Here is an 8167-nt window from a genome sequence, read left to right as displayed (position 1 = left end):
CCCCTTACATTGGAGGTCAGTGGAAAGAATGACTCTTACATTGGGGGTCAGTGGAAAGAGCGCCCCTTACGATGGGGGTCAGTGAAAAGACACCCCTTACATTTGGGGTCAGTGAAAGAGCGTCCATTACATTGGGGGTCAGTGAAAAGAATACCCCTTACATTGGGGGTCAGTGGAAATAGCGCCCCTTACATTGGGGGTCAGTGAAAAGAGCACACCTTACATTGGGGTTCTGTGGAAAGAACACCCCTTACATTGGGGGTCTGTGGAAAGAGCGCCCCTTACATTGGGGGTCTGTGGAAAAAGCGCCCCTTACATTGGGGATCAGTGGAAAGAATGCCCCTTACATTGAGTTTAGTGGAAAGAATACCCCTTACATTGGGGGTCAGTGGAAAGAACATCCTTTTTCATTGGGGGTCAGTGGAAAGAACACCCCTTACATTGGGGGTCAGTGGAAAGAACACCCATTACATTGGGGGTCAATAGAAAGAGTGCCCCTTACATTGGGGGTCAGTGGAAAGAATACCCCTTACATTGGGGGTCAGTGGAAAGAGCGCCTCTTACATTAGGGGTCAGTGGAAAGAACACGCCTTCACATTGGGGGTCAGTGGAAAGAGCACCCCTTAAATTAGGGGTCAGTGGAGAGAACACCCCTTACATTGGGGGCAGGGGAAAGAACACCCCTTACATTGGGGCTCAGTGGAAAGAATTACCCTTACATTGTGTGTCAGTGGAAAGAACACCCCTTACTTTCGGGGTCAGTGGAAAGAACACCTCTTACTTTCGGGGTCAGTGGAAAGAACACCCCTTACTTTTGGGGTCAGTGGAAGGAACACCCCTTACATTGGCGCCAGTGGAAAAAAAACCCTTACATTGGGTGTCAGTGGAAAGAACACTCCTTACATTGGGCGCCAGTGGAAAGAAACCCCTTACTTTGGGTGTCTGTGGAAAAAACACCCCTTACATTGGGGGTCAGTGGAAAGAACACTCCTTACATTGAGGGTCAGTGGAAAGAATGACTCTTCCATTGGGGGTCAGTGGAAAAAACACCCCTAGTTCACTTTTACCTATGTTCTCTGGAGACCCCTGCAAGTTCCCAGTAGATCAGATTGTGGCAATTTTCTGATGCATTAGATGCATTTTTTTACTCAAAAATTAAACATGGGAATCTGATTTGCTGAGACCATTACAGACTTCTATTCTCCTATCACTATACCTTTGAACATTTGGTCAGTAAATCTGAGATTCTCTAAGGAAGATTAAGGTGACAAGACCACAGTGCTTAAAGTGTATGTCTAGGTTTTATACAGATTGGGTAAGAGTTAAAACCCCATTAAGACTTTTTACAGCTATCCAGGGCTCCATTGGGTAGATTTACATTTTTTCCTGTCTGATTTTCTTAAGAGGAGTAGAGAAAGGCTAGAGCTCCTGTCAGATTTTCCCTCACTTTCTTTCTGGTAAAGACCTCATCAGCAGAAGTGAATTGATGTGTACGTCCTGAAGTGGTTCATGTTAGACGGGTTGTTCACACCAACAAGCTGCATGTTTAAGTAACACATTTATTGCAAATCACTGTAACATTTCAAGCTGCTATTGCTGTACTGAAGGGCAATGGATTCAGCAACCATTTTATAATTATTGGTGCTTTTATGACCACCATGATAGTTGCCATTAACTAGATTGAGACTGTCAATAAAAACCCTTATAAGCTTTAACACATTAAATTAAATGAAAAACAATACTACTTTGGTAGTAAATCACTTTTGACTGTGTACTTTTATTTACTTGAATTGTTTATGCATCTTATGTGTGTCATGCTGTCATTCTAATTCTCTAATAACAATATGTTACGAATCATTTGTATCATATGAAATTGTTAAAGCGGGACTAAACCCTTTTATAAAAAAAAGTATCAGGCAGGTTCTTTATTGAAGGCAAAGGCGATGACCCCTCTGCAATAAAAATACTCTTACCTGCCTGTCTCTGATCCTTCACAGGTGCCGCCATTTTCTTCCTTTTCCTCTTTCTGGTTCTGATCTTGGTTGGCTAGGCCTGGTTGACTTAACTCCCATGCATACACTCAGGAGTTCATTTAATCCTAGCCGCCCCCGGATTGCAAGAAGGCAGTGATCAGGCAGGTAAGTGTCCCTTCTGCAATAATGAACCTTCTCAATCAAAAACAAATACCTGTAATTCAGTTCAACATTTTATTAAAATTCAGCTTCAAATATAACTATTTATTTTAACTTGCATTTGCATGACTGGAGATATCAGGCTTCAGTTTATTTCTCCCAGGTAAGGGTAAGGTCTGTGCACAGTGCCTACCCCAATTTTGGACTTCACCCTCCCCTTCTGTCTTCATCTCAGTGGCGGTAAAGACAGAAGGGGAGCACAAAGCCTTCTGGGATACCCACATCACCCATCCCAGGAGCCTTCTGACTGCTTCTTTTCCTGAGATCGGGCATGTGTAGAAGGGGCTTTGTCCTGTATTAGGGAAAAAAACAGCATGCACAGTGGGATCGGCACTCTTTTTTTCCTTATTTACAGCAGGTTATGTCACCTGATCTCACACCTGCGCAGTCCGAGATCAGGTGACGTAGCCAGAAGAAAGAAGATCGAGGAAGGTGGTGGCACACAGAGCTTCCTCCACACTGGGACAAAGTTGGATTACAGGATCGGGGGTTTCACTTTAATGGATAATTGCTTTCTTTAACTCACCATTCCTTTAACCAATTTTAATGAACTACCAACAGCTTCAGTCTTCTAAAATCTTTCAGAGAGCCATAGCTAAAATGATGGGTTTTACATACAGCTGGACAAAAAGATGTTAGTGGCCATGGCGAGCTGTTTTGGGAAGTTACTTTAGAACTACAGGAGGCAGTACTGATTGTCATTATGCACAGGATTTTGGAGGATAACTTCTTAATTAAGGCCATATTCAGCAGCTTTCAAACTGTCCTGACGGTAGAGCTTGATAAATTCCAAGAAGACTTCAGGCCTAGTGAAGGTTGCCTTAACAGCTGGATCTTACAGCATACGGTCATACCAAGCTTTGAAATGTGGAATCTTATCCAAAACACTTGAAAAATAGAAAAAAAATTCAGGACACACAAGGCATGTTCAGGTGATGTTTAATGTCTCTGTAGCTAGTCATAGTTGCCTATCCCCTTCATGTCAAACACCAGGTGGGTGTCTGCTTGGTGCCCCCTCTTCTGCTCAACTAATATAAAATGTGCATGTTTACAGAAAGATCTTTGAATTAAAGATCTTTATATGTGTAGTTAATTACATTATTCAGAGAATTTTCAGAACAGTAGACTTTGAATGGATGGGAAATGTAAAGTTCTTGTTATTACTAAAAAACCTACTTGCCACTCCACTATTTTCCCAGGGTAACAAAAGTATAAATCAACAGAGGAGCTTAGAAAATCAGTGCATCTTATGGGCTTCCACCCCCTGAAAAACAGCCCCTATGTCAATGAGAATACTGGAATCAACAATACAAGGGACTGTACAGGTAGTCCATGAGTTAAGGACATCCGACATATGGACACCTCCTAGATACGAACGGGGCTTCCCTACTCGCTCCTGTGCCGGACAGAGGTTTGATAGGGGGAGGGGGGCAGTTTGCATGACTTGCAGAAGAAGTCTTTTGCTAAACACAGCTGAGGTTGTGGGTGATTTTAAGAGCTGAGCTGATTCGTAACATCTTGTAACTCTTTAACCCCCCTAGCGGTAATCCCGAGTGTGACTCGGGCTGGATATTACATGCAAAAAGTGGTAATCCAGAGTCACACTCAGGGTCGCTTTAAACTAGAAAAAACCCCACTTACCTTGCTCCATTGTCATCCCCCATCGTCCTTCTGGTCCCCGCATGTCCCCGGGCCAAGTCATCTTTCTCTGATCACCAGGCGCGAAGTGAAGAGCCGAGATCTACGGGGTTTCCTGTGACGTCGATGCTGGCGAGTGGCAGGAAATTTATGCCATTTTGTATTGGATTCAATACAAAATAGCTGTATACAATACAAAATATCCAAATACACTTTGGATAAAGCCTACACAACTAAAAGCGGGTGACTGAATTTAGAATTGCTGAGTAAGGCAAAATTCTTTTTACAACAAGCTGATGTTGTAAGAATAGTATGTTTGTGACAAGCAATTCAAGATCTAAAACAAAATCATCAAATAAAAAGAGGTATCCCTTACACATCAAGTCCAAAACTGCTTAATTTCTCAAACCAGGGCCATATCATGTAGTCAATGAAGGACACAGATTCACCACCAAAGTATGATGTGTTCTTCTTAGCAAGTGCAAGTGAAGTGTAAAACCAGTGACTTTTACCCATTCCAATAATATCTTGGGCCATAAAATGTTGAACTATACTGTATAGATATAGCATAATGGGTTGTATATTATTTTGTATTTTTATTGTTAGATTAAAAAAAATGCATCTATTTAACACAAAATAAAGTATAAATATTTTATATAATCATTTTGTAAATAGAAATTTTGGCCAATAGGTGACATTCTAATTCTTTTAGATTTCTATACTATCCTTATTTGTGTTATTGAAAAAAAGCTTACAGAGCTCAATAACTTAATCTCAGACTGACAGACATAACAGGATCATAGCGTCAAAGAGCTCTATATATATATAAAACAGGGAATCAAAAATTCCCTCATGGTCCCTCACATTTTATGATACAAATTAGTACCAAAAAATGTGAATATTTGTAGTATGTAGAATATAACATACAACACAGTGTATAGTATAATTTGTAAAATGTACAGCACAGCTGTAGTGTAGATGTAGTGTGAAGAGTGAAGTATAGGGGCAATCCATCATGCCATGTTCCCCCAATGATCAATAAGCAAAATCTTACCTCTTCCAATTTTTTTAATGCCTCGAAGAACTGCGATTTTACTTCTGTTGTATCTTCATTATTCTGTCCACGTATCAATTTATAAAATATAGGTAGAATCTGAAAAACAATAATAAGTGCAGAATTTGTTTAGTGATCTTGGAGATTTTGGCCATGTGCAATTGAAGGTTCAAGGTATGACAGTACAACATTCTCAGCATTCTGACAGCAAATATGGGGAAGAGGTGTCAATAAGTGGGGGCAATAAGGTCTCATTTTATGTAGCTTTAACACAGTCTACAACTACTTTTTCAAGTGGTAGTGTCAAGGGATCTTGATTTCTTAAAGCGTACCTAAACTGGGAATTTTCCCTTTACATAAAAGGGTAGATAACCCTTTTATTTACAGTAAAAAGTATGTTATTTGTGGTGTTTTTTAGGTGCAACACCCTTTTTTTTTTAAATAAAAAGGATGCAACACCGCCCCCTTAATTGTGATTGAGAATGAATGGGAGCGCAGAGCCTCCCCGGATACCTACGTCACGCATCCCAGGAGGTTCTTGGCTGCTCTTTCTGCGCATGCCAGTGCATCTCGGGCATATGCAGAAGGAGCCGTTTCATCAAAAAGTAAAAAATTAGCGATCTGATGCGTGCGCAGTGAGATCGGCAAGTTGTTTCCCAATCTATGTCAGGTGACGTAGGAAGAAGAACAGGGATGAAGGAAGGAGAAAATGGCGGCGCCTGGCGTTCCCTCTGCGCCGGTCCGAAGATGGATAGTGGGATGATGCGGGACCTGATGGAAGGAAGAAACCTCCCAACGGATAGACTGCTCTGCAGGATTGAAGGTAAGCATATTTTTTTTTTGTTTTGGGTAGTTTGGGGTTTACTTCCTCTTCAAGTGTGGCATGTGTTTGTCCTCCACCCCTGTTCAGATATGGTTTTGCCAGCTTTATGTAGATGGCTGATTTCAAACCGTGAACCGGTTGTCCTCAGTTTTGTTGTTTGTCCTTAACATCTTCTACATTACAAGAACAAATCCAACTGAATGTTACTAACAACTACTGGATATATCATGACCTGGATAAATGACAACCCTTTGCAGACATTCACACATATGCATTTGTATTTGAATAGCTATTTGATAGAAAATGCATTTACAATTCAAACAATACTTTCCTTATTCTGTTTTTCTCCATCCCAGCCTGCTGTAGCAACATCACTGAGTTGTATTATTAATTCAGCCTTTGATCTGGTACTGTTTGTTACTAGTCATTTTATTGAACAAACATTTGCCCATGGGATGATGAATCCAAAATTGAATAAATAAATCTCTATAGTCACGTGTGTTTATCCAATATTTCTGTGGACATGTATCCTAAATTAGGATTTGTAGGTTTAATCACTCTTACTATAAAACGTCACACGTGAAAAACAATTTCTTGCTCCAAAAGTAATTCATGACAGTGCAAGGCAATATGCCTCATAAAAGCATAAGTAGAGAGATCACCCATAGTGTAGCAACTATTTCATCAAATAAAATCACATATAATAACACACATTGTTGGGTGCATTGCCAACACTGGAATAAACAGCAGATAAACTTCAGCATATACCCAAGACACCTTCCACCACCTATCAAAGAATAAAGTTTTTATGACACATTATTTAGAGAAAACTTCCAGCAACATCTTTTGTTCTGCTTTTGCTTAGGGGTCACATGGAATCAGTTTGGTCCCAGGAAAGGCTTCATCCAGGTATTCACAAATAATTAGCGATTCATTGATTATCTTCCCATCAGAAGTCTCAATGGATGGTACCAGACCCATATGATTCCTCTCAAAAAGCCAGTACGGCTTGCTCTTCAGATTTATGTTCACCACTTAATGCCTTTTATGACCATACACAAAAAAAAAACAAGTCAAGACAGATTGTGTTCTGTTACCTAGCACGCCTGGGTAGGGTGTTACAAATATTTCAGAATTAAAATGTACTAAAACTCCACACAGCCATATCACAACCTACTGTCACCATTCATTAAAGCAAAACAAGCTTAGGCATGATCAGAAGCAAATGTGAACTACATGTTGTACATGTCCCATTAAGTGGAGAACATATAGATGGTCTTTATTTTTAAAATCATTCTTTCTCTATCTCATTCTCCTTTATCCCTTTTCATTCTTTTTCCCCCATTCGCTTTTCCTTCAACCTATTTGGACTCGGTAACCAACAGTTCTATTCTTAGGTTCTTCTCCCCATAATGGCTTCAATTAAGCATAAAAATTCCATCACATAAAATTCAAGGCTTTCATTTCTCCCCACAAAAGACAAGACACTTATTAATAATGGAAGTTTTCTGCCTTTCCGATTCCTCTTTTCTCTCCAAAATATTTCTCCCAAACTTTTATGGCTTGTGGTCCAGACTGGTCATTTCTGGGTTTGCACACATAAGGTTGTGGACCTGTCTGGTACATTTTTTTGCATCCTTAAACACTCCACAAAATTGATATTATTATTCTGGCATATTATGCCCACAATTCTCACCAACTCAGGTTGTTATATTTTTAGGTTCTAGCCCATCCATGCAAAGGGTGCCTTCAACTTGGTACTAAATCATAAGAATGATAAGAATCACGAGAATGGCTGTATATCTGCAGTTAAGATGACATAGTTACCTAAACTGTTATACTACTTCACAACACATCCATAAAGCTAACGACATTAGTCAAATATATTGAAAAGTAATAAAACCTATAAAACATTATTAATAGTTGTTTATAGATCGAGCTGCAGGATTTAGTCTGTGGGGCCCACTCCAAGTATACCATAGTGTCCTAAGATCAACAATTAAAGTCAGCATGTAGCTAAATAGTCATATATACCGGTAAGTGTGACAAAAGTAAAATTAAGTAATAAAAGATATAAAGGGAGTCCCCAATATCAACTATGTGTAATATGGTCATGACCTAGTAGGATTTGCATATCATACCCAGGTGTATTGTGAAATGATCCAATCGTCTCTTGAATAGGGGAGAAAGTATACTGGATTTTGAACACTTTACGCACTAAGTGCCTCAGTCCCCTTAGATTTAGACTCTATAATTACTCGCCAGACTTATCTTACCATGGACCTCTTTGGAATTCCTTGTTAATAATCTGATGATTGAACCAAGATTAAGTGACCCATTCGCTTTTTACTGGTTGTTCTCCAATAACTTCTCTTTCATTTACCATCTCTTAACCATATTGGAGAAGTCCATGCCAATGCAATTCCCCCTGGTTCCTGACCCTCCTTCTCTTTCCTTATT

General features: G+C 39.8%; 1 pseudogene; it reads right to left on the bottom strand.

The window, feature by feature from the left end:
- Positions 1-2719: 2719 nt before the first annotated feature.
- The window catches only part of LOC140339937 (glutathione S-transferase omega-1-like), an 8460-nt pseudogene continuing 3012 nt past the window's right edge, over positions 2720-8167 (bottom strand).

The sequence above is a fragment of the Pyxicephalus adspersus genome, chromosome 10, assembly GCF_032062135.1.
Source record: "Pyxicephalus adspersus chromosome 10, UCB_Pads_2.0, whole genome shotgun sequence".
Classification (NCBI taxonomy): Eukaryota; Metazoa; Chordata; class Amphibia; order Anura; family Pyxicephalidae; genus Pyxicephalus; species Pyxicephalus adspersus.
This window is presented reverse-complemented; position numbering and strand designations above follow the sequence as displayed.